Source organism: Micropterus salmoides, unplaced genomic scaffold (genome assembly GCF_014851395.1).
Source record: "Micropterus salmoides isolate LMB-PRFRI ecotype aquatic unplaced genomic scaffold, ASM1485139v1 Ms_hic_scaffold_1, whole genome shotgun sequence".
In the NCBI taxonomy this organism is placed as follows: domain Eukaryota; kingdom Metazoa; phylum Chordata; class Actinopteri; order Centrarchiformes; family Centrarchidae; genus Micropterus; species Micropterus salmoides.
Window position 1 is genome coordinate 63,838,765 of NW_024040040.1, and position 16,161 is coordinate 63,854,925.

Below are 16,161 nucleotides of genomic sequence, written 5' to 3' on the forward strand. Positions count from 1 at the left end.
TAAAATCAAAGAAAGTCCCTAGTTTTTTGTATAGAGGATGGTTGTAACACTTTAAGAAGTGTTACAACCCATCCCACCCCTGTTAGCCAATGTTTAGCTAGCGGTATTACCATAGTGGTAGTCAAACAATTCCATCTGCAATAGTATAGATACTAAACAAAAAATAGTCTTGGTCAAAAAATGTACTTTCTTACCTCAAAATCAGTTTTTTCTCTACATATTCTGAATGCAAACTTGATAACCACCATGCCTGATCTGGGAGGAAGTAGGTAAATAGTGAAATGATCACCTAACCTATCTTATCTGTATTTGGTGGAATTGGTGTTGTTACAACTCTCCCCAGGTTACAACCATACCCGGTCTCCCCTACATTGAAAGTACACTGTAAGTGGTTCCTGGCCCTCAAGAGATCCCCTCTTAAAGCAGTTTCAATGTAAGTGATGCAGGACAAAATCCAGTTTCCATACTAAATTCCAGGCTAATTGTGGAAGATACTCACTTGACTTGTCCAACTCAGAAGTTTATTAACATTGTATTAATGTTTGTTTGAAGAAATGTGTGTGTAGTTCTTTTATTTATTCTCCTGTGAGGAGAGGTCTTTGCAACAACAACCTGAGGCTGATGAGACACCACACAACAGAGCAGAGGTACAAACAAAAACATGCTGTTCAGACTGCAGAGTCACCGGTCAGCTGAAAACTCATCTCAATGGTGCATCACTTCCTTCTTTGACTACTTTATTCACCTTAATTAACCACATCCTCCTTTATCTATCACCCTCCCTACTAGCAGCCTTCTCTATTTACACCTTATAAATTCACTCGTTTCCTCTGGGTCCCCTGAGGTTCAGTCGTTGGTGTAGAGGGAGAAGAGCAGTGGGGAGAGCACACACCCCTGGGGGGCGCCAGTGCTGATAGTCCGGGTGCTGGATGTGATGTTCCCCAGCCTCACCTGCTGACTCCTGTCAGTCAGGAAGTCTGTGATCCACTGTCAGGTGGAGGCACAGTGAGCTGGGTGAGTTTGGTGCTGAGGATGTCCGGGATGATGGTGTCGAACGCCGAGCTGAAGTCCACAAACAGGATCCTTGCATATGTCCCTGGAGAGTCGAGGTGTTGCAGGATGTGATGCAGACCCAAGTTGACAGCATCATCCACTTAACCTGTTAGCCCTTTAGGCAAACTGCAGGGGGTCCAGCAGAGGGCCTGTAATGTCCTCCAGGTGGGCCAACACCAGTCTTTCAAAGAACTTCATGACTACAGATGTCAGGGTGACAGGCCTGTAGTCATTCAGTCCAGAGATGGAGGGTTTTTTTAGGAACCGGGATGACTGTGGAGCGTTTGAAGCAGGAGGGAACTTCACACAGCTCCAGTGATCTGTTGAAGATGGGGGCCAGCTGGTCCGCACAGATTTTCAGGCACGATGGTGAGACACCGTCAGGTCCAGGAGTCTTCCTGATCTTCTGCCTTTGGAAGAGGTGGCTCACGTCCTCTTCACAGATCTTTGTTTTTTTTTTTTTTTTTTTTTTAAACCTGTCCGGCCCAGCAGCCTGGTATAGAGTACAATGACCTGGATACCATATTGTGCCAGACAGATTTTACTTTAACAAGAGAGTATTAAAATACTCCTTTGTCTGTTTTATTATTTGTTTAATTATGTATTGATTTGTCACCGGGCCAGACAGGGGGGCAGACACAGGGATGGGGGGACACAAACAGACAGCACAGAGAAAGGACAAGACCTGTAAGAGAAGGGGGAAAGGGGGATGGAAGGTGGGGACAACAGGGAAAAGCTGCGGGAAACACCAATTGCAGAAAGCAACGAAACCTGCAATAGAACAGAGAGGGGGGCTTGGGGAGGAGAAAAACAACAACAACAAACAAAAACAAACAATAAAAATAATAATAGTAAAAGACAACCAGCCGAACAGCAGCAATAAACAGCTGACATATTAAGACAAGAGAACAATGAAAACAAGAAACAGTCACACACACTAAATAAGCAACACATCACAGCCACGAGAGCTGGAATAATAATTAATTTAAGTAACTGAAAGAAAAGCATCAGGAATAATTCTACCAGGGACAACCTAAGTTTGTTTGTGTCTGTGTGTGTCTGTGTGCGTGTGGGTGAATGTGTCTGTATGTGTGTGCTCATAAGCCTGTTAAAGAATGTAGTTGTTAGTGAGAGTGGGACGCCACGACTGTAACAGCAAGGCAAGAACCCCAGTAGCCAATAGGGGTGGGAGAAAGAAAAAGAATAAATCAAATAAAAAAAAAACAAAGACTCCGTTGACAACGTAATGCCGACGGAATGCAAAAAAGCGTAACCCGCGGAAGAGCAGCGCTCGGACCAACCGTGGCGCGCACACAACATAGACCAGTGCTCCTCCTCCACCCACCACCCCACCGCCGCGCAGCGAACAACCAAAATGCCCAAATGCCATTTAATCATCAACACCAATGCACAAGTGACGAGCACAACGCGCACACTGCGCGAGCACGGCGACACCCAATGCCCAGCAGCCCCCCTCCCGCGTGCGAGGTCGAGCAAACGAGAGAGAGCAAACGGAACAACACGACAGCAAAAGCCAGTGGAGAGAAACACCAGCAGCAAGTCCCAGCCCGGCAGCAAACGCGCCGCACAGGTCACCGTGCACCCGCCAATAAATGTCCGCTGTCCCCCCAACCGCCGGAAAAAACTAAGGCCGCTGGCGCCAGCCGACATCTCCCATGCCCGACACGCCCCCCGGCCGCCGTGCAACACCAGCCAAACCAGCAACGAGGCAAAATCAACTTGCTCAGCTGCATGCCACCAACAAACCACCCACCCGTCAAGGGCCGAGAACTCCAGGCACAAACCCAGAACACACCGGAGCACAGCCCTGCCCCACACCCACACTGCACATCCCGAAAAATAACTATATACCTCAGTATCCAGAGTATCCAAAAACTGGCCAACAGAGAAATGGGGAAGCACGGATCCGAGGCCAACAAAGCAAAACAGGGACGCAAACAGGTCCCTCCAAGCCAACGAGGAATGCCTCCCCCGGACTCCAATGCACAAACTAAACGCCCAGCAGCCATCCAGCGACCCTGCCCAGGGAAAAAGCATAATGCATCAAGATGCATCGACAATCGCCCCACAATCCCACCGCAGCCCACCAAACCGCAATCGGATCAACCCGCGCAGAGACCCCCACCCCAGAAGCCAGGACACCCTGCGACCCCCCAAAGCGAAAAGGACCCCAGACCGCATGTCCCGGGGGAAGCTGTACCCCGCCCCAAGGAAGAACAGCAGAAAGCCGTGCCGGGAAGCTCCCTGCCTCCAGGGAGCGATAACGCGGGAGAACCAGGCCAACGGTCCCCCAGCCCAGCCAGAGGCATCCCTCCCTACAGTGCAGGCAGTGACAGCAGCCCTCTTCACAGATCTTGAGTGCAGGTGAGAGGTCAGAGGGGGAAGGTGACTGTTTGAAGATAGCGTTGGAGTGGGGGAGAGGTATGACTCTGGGCTTTTCAAACCTACAGTAGAAACCATTCAGCTCGTCTGCCAGTCGTTGAGTACCAGCAGTGTTGGGGATGGTCTCTGGTAGTTTGTGAGTGTCCGTAGGCTTCCCCACACTGACGCAGGGTCGTTGGCTGCAAAGCTGTTACTTAGCTTTTCAGCGTAGCTCCTCCTTGCTGCTTTGACCTCCTTAGTCATTGTGTTGCTGGCCTGGTTGTACAAGACTCTGCCCCCCCTTCTGAAGGCCTCCTCCTTGGTCTGACGAAGCTGCCTGAGTTTCGCTGTGAACCAGGGTTTTTGGTGGTTGTATGTGCGGAAACCACCACTACACAAACGCATGGCTCCACACAGAAGGGCCAACTCCTCAGGTCAAGACTCTGCTGTCTACTTACATCTGAAGGACAGAGGACACTCGTTTGAGGACCACCAGGTGCACATTTTAGAAAGAGAAGATGGATGGTTTGAAAGAGGTGTCAAGGAAGCCATCTACACCGGGGTTGAGAAGCCGTCATTGAACAGGGGAGGGGGTCTACGCCACCACTTATCCCCCACTTACAATGCTGTCCTTTCATCACTTCCCAGGAAACTCAACAAACATAACCTATTGGCCTCAGGTGAAGATACCAACGATGGTCGTTCAGTTTTAGTCTCAGGTAGTCTTTTTTTTATTTTATTTTTTTTTTTTTTAAACCTGTCCTGCCCAGCAGCCTGGTATAGAGTATAATGACCTGGATACCATATTGTGCCAGACAGATTTTACTTTAACAAGAGAGTATTAAAATACTCCTTTGTCTGTTTTATTATTTATTTAATTATGTATTGATTTGTCACTGGGCCGGACAGGGGGGCAGACACGGGGATGGGGGGGCACAAACAGACAGCACAGAGAAAGGACAACACCTGCAAGAGAAGGGGGAAAGGGGGATGGAGGGTGGGGACAACAGGGAAAAGCTGTGGGAAACACCAATTGCAGAAAGCAACGAAACCTGCAAGAGAACAGAGAGGGGGGCTTGGGGAGGAGAAAAACAACAACAAACAAACACAAACAAAAAAAACAATAAAAATAATAATAATAGTAAAAGACAACCAGCCGAACAGCAGCAATAAACAGCTGACATATTAATGACATATTAAGACAACTAAAAGAACAATGAAAACAAGAAACAGTCACACACACTAAATAAGCAACACAACACAGCCACGAGAGCTGGAATAATAATTAATTTAAATAAGTAACTGAAAGAAAGGCATCAGGAATAATTCTACCAGGGACAACCTAAGTTTGTTTGTGTCTGTGTGTGTCTGTGTGCGTGTGGGTGAATGTGTCTGTATGTGTGTGTGTACATGTGTGTGCGCATAAGCCTGTTAAAGAATGTAGTTGTTAGAGAGAGTGGGACGCCACGACTGTAACAGGCAGGCAAGAACCCCAGTAGCCAATAGGGGTGGAAGAAAGAAAAAGAATAAATCAAATCAAAAAAAACAAAGACTCCCAGATGCACCGCGATGCAAACGCAGAAGACCCCGACCCAAATGCCAGTTGACAACGTAATGCCGACGGAACGCAAAAGAGGAAGAGCAGCGCCCGGACCGACCGCGGCGCAGACACAACATAGACCAGTGGCCCCCCCATCCAGCACCCCGCCGCCGCGCAGCAAACAACCACAATGCCCAAATGCCACGCAATCATCAACACCAATGCACAAGTGACGAGCCCAACGCGCACACTGCGCGAGCACGGCAACACCCATGCCCAGCAGCCCCCCGCGAATCCCGCGTGCGAGGTCGGGCAAATGAGAGAGAGCAAACGGAACAACACGACAGCGAAAGCCAGCGGAGCGAGACACCAGCAGCAAGTCCCAGCCCGGCAGCAAACGCGCCGCACAGGTCACCGTGCACCCGCCAATAAAAGTCCACCGTCCCCCCAACCGCCGGAAAAAACTAAGGCCGCCGGCACCAGCCGACATCCCCCATGCCCAGCGCGCCCCCCCGGCCGCCATGCACCACCAGCCAAACCAGCAACGAGGCAAAATCAACTAGCTCAGCTGCATGCCACCAACAACCCACCCACCCATCAAGGGCCGAGAACTCCAGGCACAAACCCAGAACAAACCGCACAGCCTGCCCCGCACCCACACTGCACATCCCGAAAACTAACTATATACCTCAGTATCCAGAGGGGTCCAACAACTGGCCGACAGAGAAATGGGGAAGCACGGATCCGAGGCCAACGAAGCAAAACAGGAACGCAAACAGGTCCCTCCAAGCCAACGAGGAGATGCCTCCCCCGGACTCCAACGCACAAACTAAACGCCCAGCAGCCATCCAGAGACCCTGCCCAGGGAAAAAGTATAATGCATCAAGATGCATCGATAATCGCCCCACAATCCCACCGCAGACCCCCACCCCCAGAAGCCAGGACACCCTGCAACCCCCCAAAGCCCAAAGGACCCCAGACCGCATGTCCAGGGGGAAGCTGTACCCCGCCCCAAGGAAGAACAGCAGAAAGCCGTGCCGGGAAGCTCGCTACCGCCAGGGGGTGATAACGCGGGAGAACCAGGCCAACGGTCCCCCAGCCCAGCCAGAGGCATCCCTCCCTACAGTGCAGCCAGTGACAGCAGCTCCCGAGGCCGATCTCATCCCCGGACAGGGGCCCAGCCCCCCCCAGTCAAGCACCCCCAAGGAGGAGCACCAAAACCTACCCCGACAGCACCGGTCATGCGCCCCAGAGACTCCCGAATGCCCCCACCGTGAGAGAGCTGGCAGGGGGAAGCAGCGGGAGCCTCACCTCTGCCGAAGAGGGCCCAGGCGAGGAGAGGAGACAATGGGCCCCCAGGCCCAGGGACACACCACCCGCCCAGAAATGAGCAAAGGCCACAAGCCCGAGTCCGCAGAACCCTAGGCCAAGGGCGGGCCCCCACGCCAGGGGAGCCCCGAACCCCCCCAGCCCACCCCAGATCAGGCAAGGCCGCCACCAACCCCACAGCACCCCCAACGCCCGGGGCTCCAGGGGTAGGACACGAGGCCAATGAGAATCTCTCTCACTCCTTCAACCCCTCTGCCTGCTCTCAGGTAGTCTTAACGACTGTAACGACTGTCGTCACAGCAACAAGGAACACTAACGAACCAGCAGTATCGATGACCCGGGCCAAAGACCCCACTGAGGTTAAATAGCTGAGTTTCCCTGCCAGTCAGTCAGAACTGAAGAAGTCCTTTGGATGAGGGACGAAACGTCTTCCAGTATCTTCAACCAAGTCCAGTTGCCCTTGATTTTAACCTTCGTTGGATATAATCAAAGGGCAAATCTCCACATAACCTACCAGCAGTGTCAGCTTCTTGGGTTACATGACCGTGTTCAAACCTGGCCTATCTGGTATGGTATAATGCTAATACTATACCAATGTTATGCAGTTTGAATGCGGTTAGCATGTTTGCAAGTATAGCATTAGCATTATTAACACCAGCGCAGCTAACTAAGGCTAATGTAAGACCTTTAGTTCAGATTATCTAAAAATACAGACATAGGAAAACGGAGCCTGTGTGCTTATGTACCTTTATCTTCTTGCCTCCTCACTTCTTTGAGGCTCTTCTGTTGTCTTTTTACATGTCCAGACAAATATGATCTTCTCTTGTCAGACATCAAACCTGACGGACCCAGCATAACGAGTGATGTCACAGGGTAAGGAGCTGCTGGGTGGTCCGGCTGACCCATCACGGCAGCTGGTTTTCCATTGTATATAACTAAATTGAAAAACCACGATGCTTATTATGGTGCGTAAAATAGAGAGCTGTCTTTCATTTTATGTTATTATTTTACGTTTTTTTTTTCAGTGATTTTTTTCCAGCACTAGCAAGCAGTGACTGCAGGGGGCCCTCTGTCACTTAGTAGTTGGGCCGGCTTTGTTTGTGAACTACTCAACGACGCATCAAAACAGCTCCCCGACACATTTCTGACACATCGCCGACACCTGCCAGATTTCTAGCATGCCAAATATCTGGAGGAGTCGGTCGACTTGACATCCACATCAACATCCAGCCAATGAGAGCAGGCAGCTGCAAAACACTTTTTACTCCCCTCCAGCTCTCTCTGTAGGTCAGACAATCCCTTCTACCTTCCTCTGCTAATCCATTCTTTCACCCAGATTCTTTGTCTTTATAATTGCTACCGCCCAAACCGAGACCAAATCAAGACCAAGACCAGAGTTTATCGAGACTGAGACAAGAACAAGACTTTTAGGGGCTGAGACCGAGTCAAGACCAAGACCAGTTCCCCACATTACATGACACACAATAAAATGTGCAACGAGATCATAAGTACTTCTCAAACTGATCTGAAAGATCCACATTCCCATAAAAACACCCACATACAAATACTAAGAGCTGAAATCAACGTAAGCATCTTTATTCAACTCTCCTTTTCTTTTGCTTACCATCGCAGGGAGGAGGGACTGTCGTTAACGGGAACAACACATTTTTAATCAGGGTTATTGGTTGAATTTGAAGCAATACATTTTACATCCAATCAAAGTTAGTTAGATGTTAACAAATAAATCAGACAACGCACAAGTAATTTATTGATATTCCCAAAGTTATGACCTTGACTGGTCTTGAAAGAAAATCCCGAGTCCTCAATGTCCTAGACCGAGACAAGACCGGTCTCGAGTACTACAACACTAATAATTGCTATCTTTATAATAACAAACAACCGCTGTTTTGTGCTCAGATTTGCGAAATTTCCCTTTTCACATTTCACATGTGCTTTCTTGACAAAACATGGTTTGGAGACCAGCATCGTTGTCAGCTCGTGTAGTGTGTGACCCCCTGTCACTGATCAGTCCCGTAGTGTGAACACCACAACAACTTCAAGACTCCCATCACCAGACGGCAAGTTGTGTAGTGTGAACGGCACGGCCATCGGCCGACGCTGAAAGTCGTGTAGTTTGCACGAGCCTTAGGTCTACCTAAGTCTAACTCCAGGCTACTCTATCCTCCTGCCCCAGCTTTAGGCAGGGCTTTACCTTCTGCCCTTCATGTAACTGAACTACACCCACACACATCTACACACTCATACCTCTTACAACAGAACTCAGTTGAACTAGTCTGAACTGCTACCTTTTGAGTTGAATGGACTTAACAGCCTGATTCCCCCTGAACACACCTCCTCATCCAACCCGGTCTCACTCCCAAGTCGTCACATATGGACGCTTGGTCAAGAGCCATAATCGTCAGTTTGTGACGCACTAGGGATCCCTTTGACGTCATAGTTTGACGTATTGAGGGAAGCCCTGTTGTGTCAGTTTTTGATGGTAAAGGCAAGTATGATATTTAAGAGAAAAGACGAAGTAAGGAGGTGATTGGGGTGGATAGAGGGCCAGAACCCGGACCTTGAAGCAGGAGAACAGGGTTTGTGTCCCGTGCGAAACAAAACATTAAATGTTTTTATTTAGGCAAGTGAGGTAAATTGACATTAACGTTAGTTAACTTAAGTCTTAATTGACATACATAGCTATTTTAACCCAAACCATGATCTTTTCCTAACCTTAACCAAGTAGTTTTGTTGCCTAAACCCAACCAAGTACTTTCTGTGCCTAAACCTAACGAAACTGCAACGTTTCACGACTTTAATTATGGCAATGTATCGAAACGTTACGTTTTATCTTGAAAGTGTAACCGGATATTGCATATTTATTGTTGCTAAGCGTTGCTAACTTGACTGTGGATCCCTAAACGTCAATAATTGATGCAAAAGGGCTACCCAAGTCTTTAAAAAGCGACGACAAAGGGCCTTGACCATGCGTCAGACATTTGACGAGTAGGGAGTGAGACTGTGTTGCCTCATCAAGGTGGAGGATTATCTGAAGTCTGTTTCTTTAGTATATGAATTGTGGGCATTTAATTTTGTGTATGAATGTTATATTTTTAATGGTTCTTTGTTGCTTTAATGGAAAATGAAAAGATTTTGTGTTTGAGTACTAACCAAATGGTGGATTATTGTTTGATTTGAATATAAGCTTTATTTGGAGTAATTGAATTAGTGTTTGGTGTTTCTCTTATTGGTATAAGTATGTTTGTAGCAAGGGTAGCTAGCGATCTGGCTATCTAATATCCTACTAACTGAACGTTTTTAAGTGACAGGTTAGGATTAAGGTTATTCTCTTGTCTGCCGCCCAATCTGTTTTAGATATTTTGGTAAACCTCCGCTACAATCTCAGTATGAATTTTGCTCTCATATTAGCTTCAGATAAACCTCTGAATACATTTAGCATAAGGACTGCAGATTTTGTCCAGATCACTTAGATTGAAAGCACATCAAATTGAATTTTTAATGGCTGCTCAGATGGAATCATTTCAGAAAGCAAAACCTGTTTTAGTGTAAATGTGGCACGTATAAAAACATAAGACTGTTTTAAGACAGACTTGGAAAAACTTTTACTAATGAATTAAGCAGTGTTTATCCAGCCATACTTCTGGCACAGGGTTCACAACTTAACTGAACACAGGGGGGGCTCTGTGTACAACATCTTGTAAATAATAATGGTGTTAAGTAAATTATCATTACTATTGAGCTCTGCTGGTAAGCAGTAAGTATTGCAACCCAAAACCAGACTGATATCAAGCCTCAGGATCACAGTAAGTATAACTAGGATCTAGAAGTTACACTTTTGTTTGTCTATGTGGCTGGAGACTCGGGATACAACTATACGATTGGCTAAGAACCAGGAAAAGGCTCTCTACTCCAAATACAGCCCAGCTTAGCCCCTCAGAAATGAAGATGAGGGATTTGGAGCCATTAACTTCAACAGCGCCGCAGGGTGAGCAGCTCTTCACACAGGAGAATCTTTGTTGCTCTTCAATAAAAATTTTAAAAAAAAACACATTAAGTTTGAAAGTGTCATATAGTCCTCATTTTTTTCTTTTGCATTTGTCCTTTTTCATGTTTTTAGGTTTTAGGTTCATGTTGTAAGTATTTTACAATTTTTCTTTAAAATCCTTTAATTATTGATTCCTTCACAGAACAAGGCGTCAAGCATCTGTGGAGGATGTATCTACACTCTACAGCAGAGTTTGTAGACGCACTGAGTGTGATGACAACATGGATCTGTGGTCTGTATTTATGCATGGACTTTCTATGTTCCTTTACTCAGCAGGTGGCCCCATTTCATTTTTCCTCAGGACAGACTGGGCCAAGAATGCAGAATTAAGGCAAAAGTATTTCATTTATACCTCAATTATAGTAATGAAGGACAGGTAGATTAAATATTAGACACTTCTCTAAAACAATAATTATTACAGGACTGTTGTTAAACTGCATTAATTTTATCTCAGTGTACCTAATAATAAACTTCCATCTTTTCAGGACATTGCTATATATATTATACAATATTCATATGCCCACTCTGAATTTGTATTTTTTTTGCTTTGTCATCTCAGCTCATTATTGGCTGTCTGTATTGCTGTATATATTTATCTGCTTTGAAAACTTAGTAAGTAAACATTTCTCATGTTTACTTCGTCTTGCATGTAAAAAAAATAGTAAGTAAGAAGTAAGGAAATACTTTTTCTTTCTCGCACTCCTTGTTTGGCTTGATGAGTGACTACTTGGTAACATTAAAAAAAAAAAAAAAAATACCTGTTGTAAATGGATGTAAATCAAATGTATTTTGAAGTTTCATTTTGAGCCTTTACACATGGAGTTTTTATTCCAATCTGATTAAACTGAACATTTCTCATATCTGTAGCTTCTGAAATGAAAAGAACGTTTGTACTTTACAGTACTTTAGCTTTGTTAGTATGATGTCCTTTGTAATTCAAACCAAAAGGAAGCGTGAAAAATATGTTCAATATATTTCCCCTCCAAATCACAAAACGTTTACGGTTGTGAAATAAAAAGGATCTTTGAATGAGTTTGACCAGTGTTCAATGAAGTCCATGAGGCAAAACTGTTGTATCTAATTTTAACCTCTCTCCTATAAAGTAAAATAATCATCAAATTTCTACAAAAGGCTCATCAGGCTACAAAAGGAGTGAACATTGGCCTTCAGAGGAAGTTGGAAGCAAGCGAGAGTTGCTGGCAAAAGAAATTGTGGATGTTGCTTTTGCCCTGGTGGACACATCATTATGTACAACCTCAAAAATGTTGCTAATACCTTTGCAATAGCATAGACAAATAAGTATACATTTGCATATACAAAAACTTCATGAACATCAGTTGCAGCAATTGTTCAGCCAAAGTTCAAGGTCTCTGAAACTAGATGCTTCAAGGAAAGTGTAGAGATAACTTGCCAAGTTAATGGCAGCTATCACTGTTTCCGTTGGTCTGCTTTGAACTTGTTTATACACTAAAACTACATCACACTCAATCTCACAAACCAAACATACCGCCATGCCCACATGATGATGATTAAACACGCAGCACAAGGCCTATTCTGACAAGACAAGCCTGTAAAATTCACAACAAATTCCTACGCTGTCAAAATGTTATGAACAAGGTTGTATTAGGTTTTGTTCAGTTAATAGTCAATATAATCTGCAAATTAAAAGTTTGTGCCATTTACAGTTTTTTCTGAATGCTTAAGCGCTAATCGTGATTCTTGTAGCACAATTTCTGAAACTATTAATATGTATAGCAAAACCACTCACTGAGTTTGCAAAACTAAAAGCACAAACACTGCTTTGCACTCAGTTTACAATTTTGTAACACACACTTTGCAAAACTGTAGGCGCAATTCACTGCACAACACTCTTTTTGCAGAACTTTAAACACAACTCACTGCTATTATTAACACTATTTTGCCAACTGTCTGGCACACTTTCACATGTGAAAACTGTTTTAGATAATTAGTTCACTTTGCAATCAGCCTAAGCACTATAAATAAGCCACAGGTAAGCTGTCTGTGTGGAGTACAATGGAAGGAGCAGTAAGAGTGAGAAGAGTGAGAATCAGAGGACGTGGAGGTGAAGAAGTTGGAGGAAGAGGACGTGGAGGTGAAGAAGTTGGAGGAAGAGGACGTGGAGTTGAAGAAGCTGGAGGAAGAGGAAGAGGACGTGGAGTTGAAGAAGCGAGAGGGTTAGAGGAAGTTAGAGGAAGAGGACAAGGAGGAGCAAGAAGAGGACGAGGAGGGGAAAGAGGAAGGGTAAGAAGAGTAAGAAATAGAATAACTGATGACATCAGAGCTACAATAGTGGACCATGTCATCAACCATGGGATGACCCTGAGGGAAGCTGGCCAACGGGTTCAGCCTAATTTGAGCCGCTACACTGTGGCAAGCATCATTAGGACATTTCGAAATGAGAATCGGTAAGTACTTTGTAGCACTGCCATACTCTAATGAGAAACACAACAGTACCATACATGCAAAAATACTGAAATTGTTACTTTACAGAATTGCTAGATGTCCACATGTTGGGGGCAGAGGAAGAATGTTCACTCCAGAGCAAGAGACCCATATAGTGAACATGGTGATTGCCAATAATGCAATAAGACTGCGCGAAATACAGCAGCACATAATTGATAATGACACCATCTTTCAACTATACACAGTGTAAGCATTTCTGCACTAAGTCGTGTACTTGCGCGCCACAGAATAAGAATGAAGCAAATTTAGTTCCTTTCGAGAGAAACACAGAACGTGTAAAGCAGCTGCGATATGACTATGTGCAGGTAAGCTATAGTGTCATTGGTTCTGAATTTGGAAGTGCATACTGTAGTGCTACGCATGGGCCTGATATGTCATCATATGGGACAATGTTAGTTTCCATAGGGCTGCTTTGGTCCGCAACTGGTTTACAGACCACCCATTCTTCATGGCACTCAACCTCCCTCCATACTCTCCATTCTTAAATCCCATCGAGGAGTTCTTCTCTGCCTGGCGCTGGAAAGTGTACGACCGTCATCCTCATCAACAGGTAGCCCTTTTACAGGCAATGGAGGAGGCATGTGGAGATACTGACCAGGTATCATGTCAGGCCTGGATACGGCATTCAAGGAGATATTTTCCCCGGTGCCTTGGACTGGAGGATATCGCATATATAGCAATTTTCTTTTGTGAAATTACAATTTAGTGTTCTGACTTTGTCTTGGTTTTGATGAGTGTGAATAAACACCAATACTGTTGTGGTGGCAGCCCGGCTGACGGTGAGTGTCCTGGTTTTTTCTACTTTTTATCAGTTTTTCTGCTTTTTTCCTTGGTTTCCTGTTCTCTGCCCGCCTCTCTGTGTTTTCTCCCCCGTGTGCTCTCTCTCCCTCTGCTCCTGAGCCCAGCCAACTACCTGCACCTGCAACTCATCATCCACCTCGTCATCCTGCCACACCTGCCAGTAATCAACCTCATCCCAGCCTGTATTTCAACCCCGGTTCTCCACACCATCCTCGTTTGATCGTCGTTGCTCCATACCTGGTGCCACTTCCGTGTTCAAGCTTCCATGTTTCTTGTTTTTTCACACTTACCCTGTGCCTTGTCGTTGTCTTCCCTAACCTTGTCTCTCTGTCTCCCTCCCAGGTACACTCACCCTCGTCCTCCGTTCGGCTGGGCTCGTCCACTGGCCCACTCCTCTCCGGACTCCCCTCACGGCGTCCTCCCTGTTCCCCCCACCTCTCCTCGCTTCCTCGGCCCCTGTGTTCCCCGGCTCCCTGGCCCCCTGTCTCCTTGGTTCCCCGTGCCTGTACGTCCCTCAATAAACCTCCTGAGTGCAGCATTTGGGTCCTCTCTGTCCACACACCACACCCCGTAACAAATACATGAAGTTTGGATCCTTGTATGTTTACATGACACTATGACAAAAGTATGACCTCAATTGACATCTGTGCACAGAGAAAGCAAACGCCAGATGTGTTTTGTATTCATACCATCAGTGTGTAGTTGGCACATTGTGTGCTTAGTAGATGATGGCTTGTGTTTACTGTTTGATACGAAAACACCATTTTTACTAAGGTGTGAAGAGTTAATCTAACTGTGTTCGCTTTTGCAAGAGAACTACAATGTTTTGATAATTGGGTGAAAGGTTTTCTTATTTGTGTGTAGAGTTTTGCAAAAATAGCCAATAGTTACAAAAAATGTGCTTAAGCAATCAGAAAAAACTAACTACAGCACTTCAAGTTAGTTCAAAACTTCTGCTTATATTCTAGTGTATTTGTTGCACATTACAAAGGCGATGGCTCCTTCTAGTGGATGGAATCTGCAATAGCGTTTCTTTCCAGAAACTTGTCTTTTATTAGGCTGCAAAAACTCAAATTAATTGTGGGGTTTACCTATTTAAATATTACACTGAGTGTGTTTTTACATGTATTTGTTAATAGACTATGGCTAAAACTTCAAAAATATAACTGGTAATATTTGGAACTTAATTGACTAGCCAGTAGGCCATGACATGATGCTACATTTTTGCATTATAGATATAATAGACAACTTGAACTTCAAGTTCAAGCCTTCCATTCTTCAATTGTTAACTGGGATAATATATATTTTCCCCATATTTGATGTTACCATAAATGTTTTGTTTTCAAATGTTAACCATTTTAAAATGACAGTGCAAGGCAAAGGGGTGGCGCTGCAAATTAAAACATGACAACAATCAAAAGCATCACAACAGCATCAAACTTTACGAAACAACTGTAGCTGGAAATGGAAGACATCTCCACATAAAAAAACACGCAAAGCAACAAAATGATTATTCACATATAGCTGAGCTTTTTACAGAAAACATTCAGATGTAATCAAACATTTTCATAAGTGATTTAATTACATATTTTTCCAGTAGTGTAGCATCCCGATGGAAAATGAAGAGCTTCACTGTTTGCCGTCTTGTACAACAACAATGTGCAAACATAGTATGTTATAACTCCTTTAGGATTGCATTGATTAGTAACGCATTAGCATGATCAAAATAATCCAAATCATTATGCAGAAATATGCATTTAAAATAAATTGTTGCCAATAAAATAACCAAATAAAGGCAATAGCCTATAACAAATACCCTACAGTTAATAATGGAAACTGAATAAGCATGAAACAGCTCTAATGCTTTAATGATTCATTTTATAATTAACTGTAGGCCATCAGCATATATTTATACAGGAATTCTAACATATGCTGCCATGACATCGCCTCCAGAAGACGTTCAGTCCACGCACTCACCCGCCAAGTTGCCATCTGACCCACTGGTCAGCAGCCACACAGACTGGCACCACAAGACCAGCCACAGAGTCCCATTGCTGCTCTCTCCTTGTTCTCTTATCCTCCAGGTACTGATTGGGAAATCAGGGGCAGCTGCTGCCAATCACCAATTGGAGCTGCAAGGCAGGAGGGGGAAGGGCTAGAGAACTACAGGGCCCTGTTTCAGAAAGCAGGCTTAACAAACTCTGAGCTTATCCCTGAGCACAGCTGATCAGAATAAGTTCAATCAACTCTGAGTATGTTGAGGCTGATGGACGCGCGTGCATAAGGATGAAAAAAAGCCATCATCAATGGAGCTCCGATACTATGATTCACCATGGCAACGGGTAAATAAAGGCAGATCCTCCATTTTAATCGTGGGAAGCTAGAAATATGAATGCGTGCCAACGCGGACCATGATTGGCTCTAATACGCAGGAGTGGAAGAAGAATCAATGCGTTAACATTATTACTATACAGCGTATAAAGTGCTACAGCCCATTACATTCGAT

At 45.1% G+C, this 16,161-nt stretch overlaps 1 protein-coding gene and 1 long non-coding RNA gene across 3 annotated transcripts in view; both read left to right on the plus strand.

Annotated features, from left to right (window-relative positions):
- The window catches only part of LOC119890656, a 41,907-nt gene that overhangs the window by 3,177 nt on the left and 22,569 nt on the right, over positions 1-16,161 (plus strand). The window lies entirely within an intron of this gene.
- LOC119899222 lies at positions 12,563-13,628 on the plus strand. Of its 2 annotated transcripts, XR_005443752.1 has the most exons (3): positions 12,567-12,796; positions 12,882-13,159; positions 13,251-13,628. It is a non-coding gene; the product is annotated as an uncharacterized LOC119899222 (long non-coding RNA). The 2 variants fall into 2 exon arrangements; XR_005443751.1 differs by having other exon boundaries at positions 12,563-12,796; positions 12,882-13,628.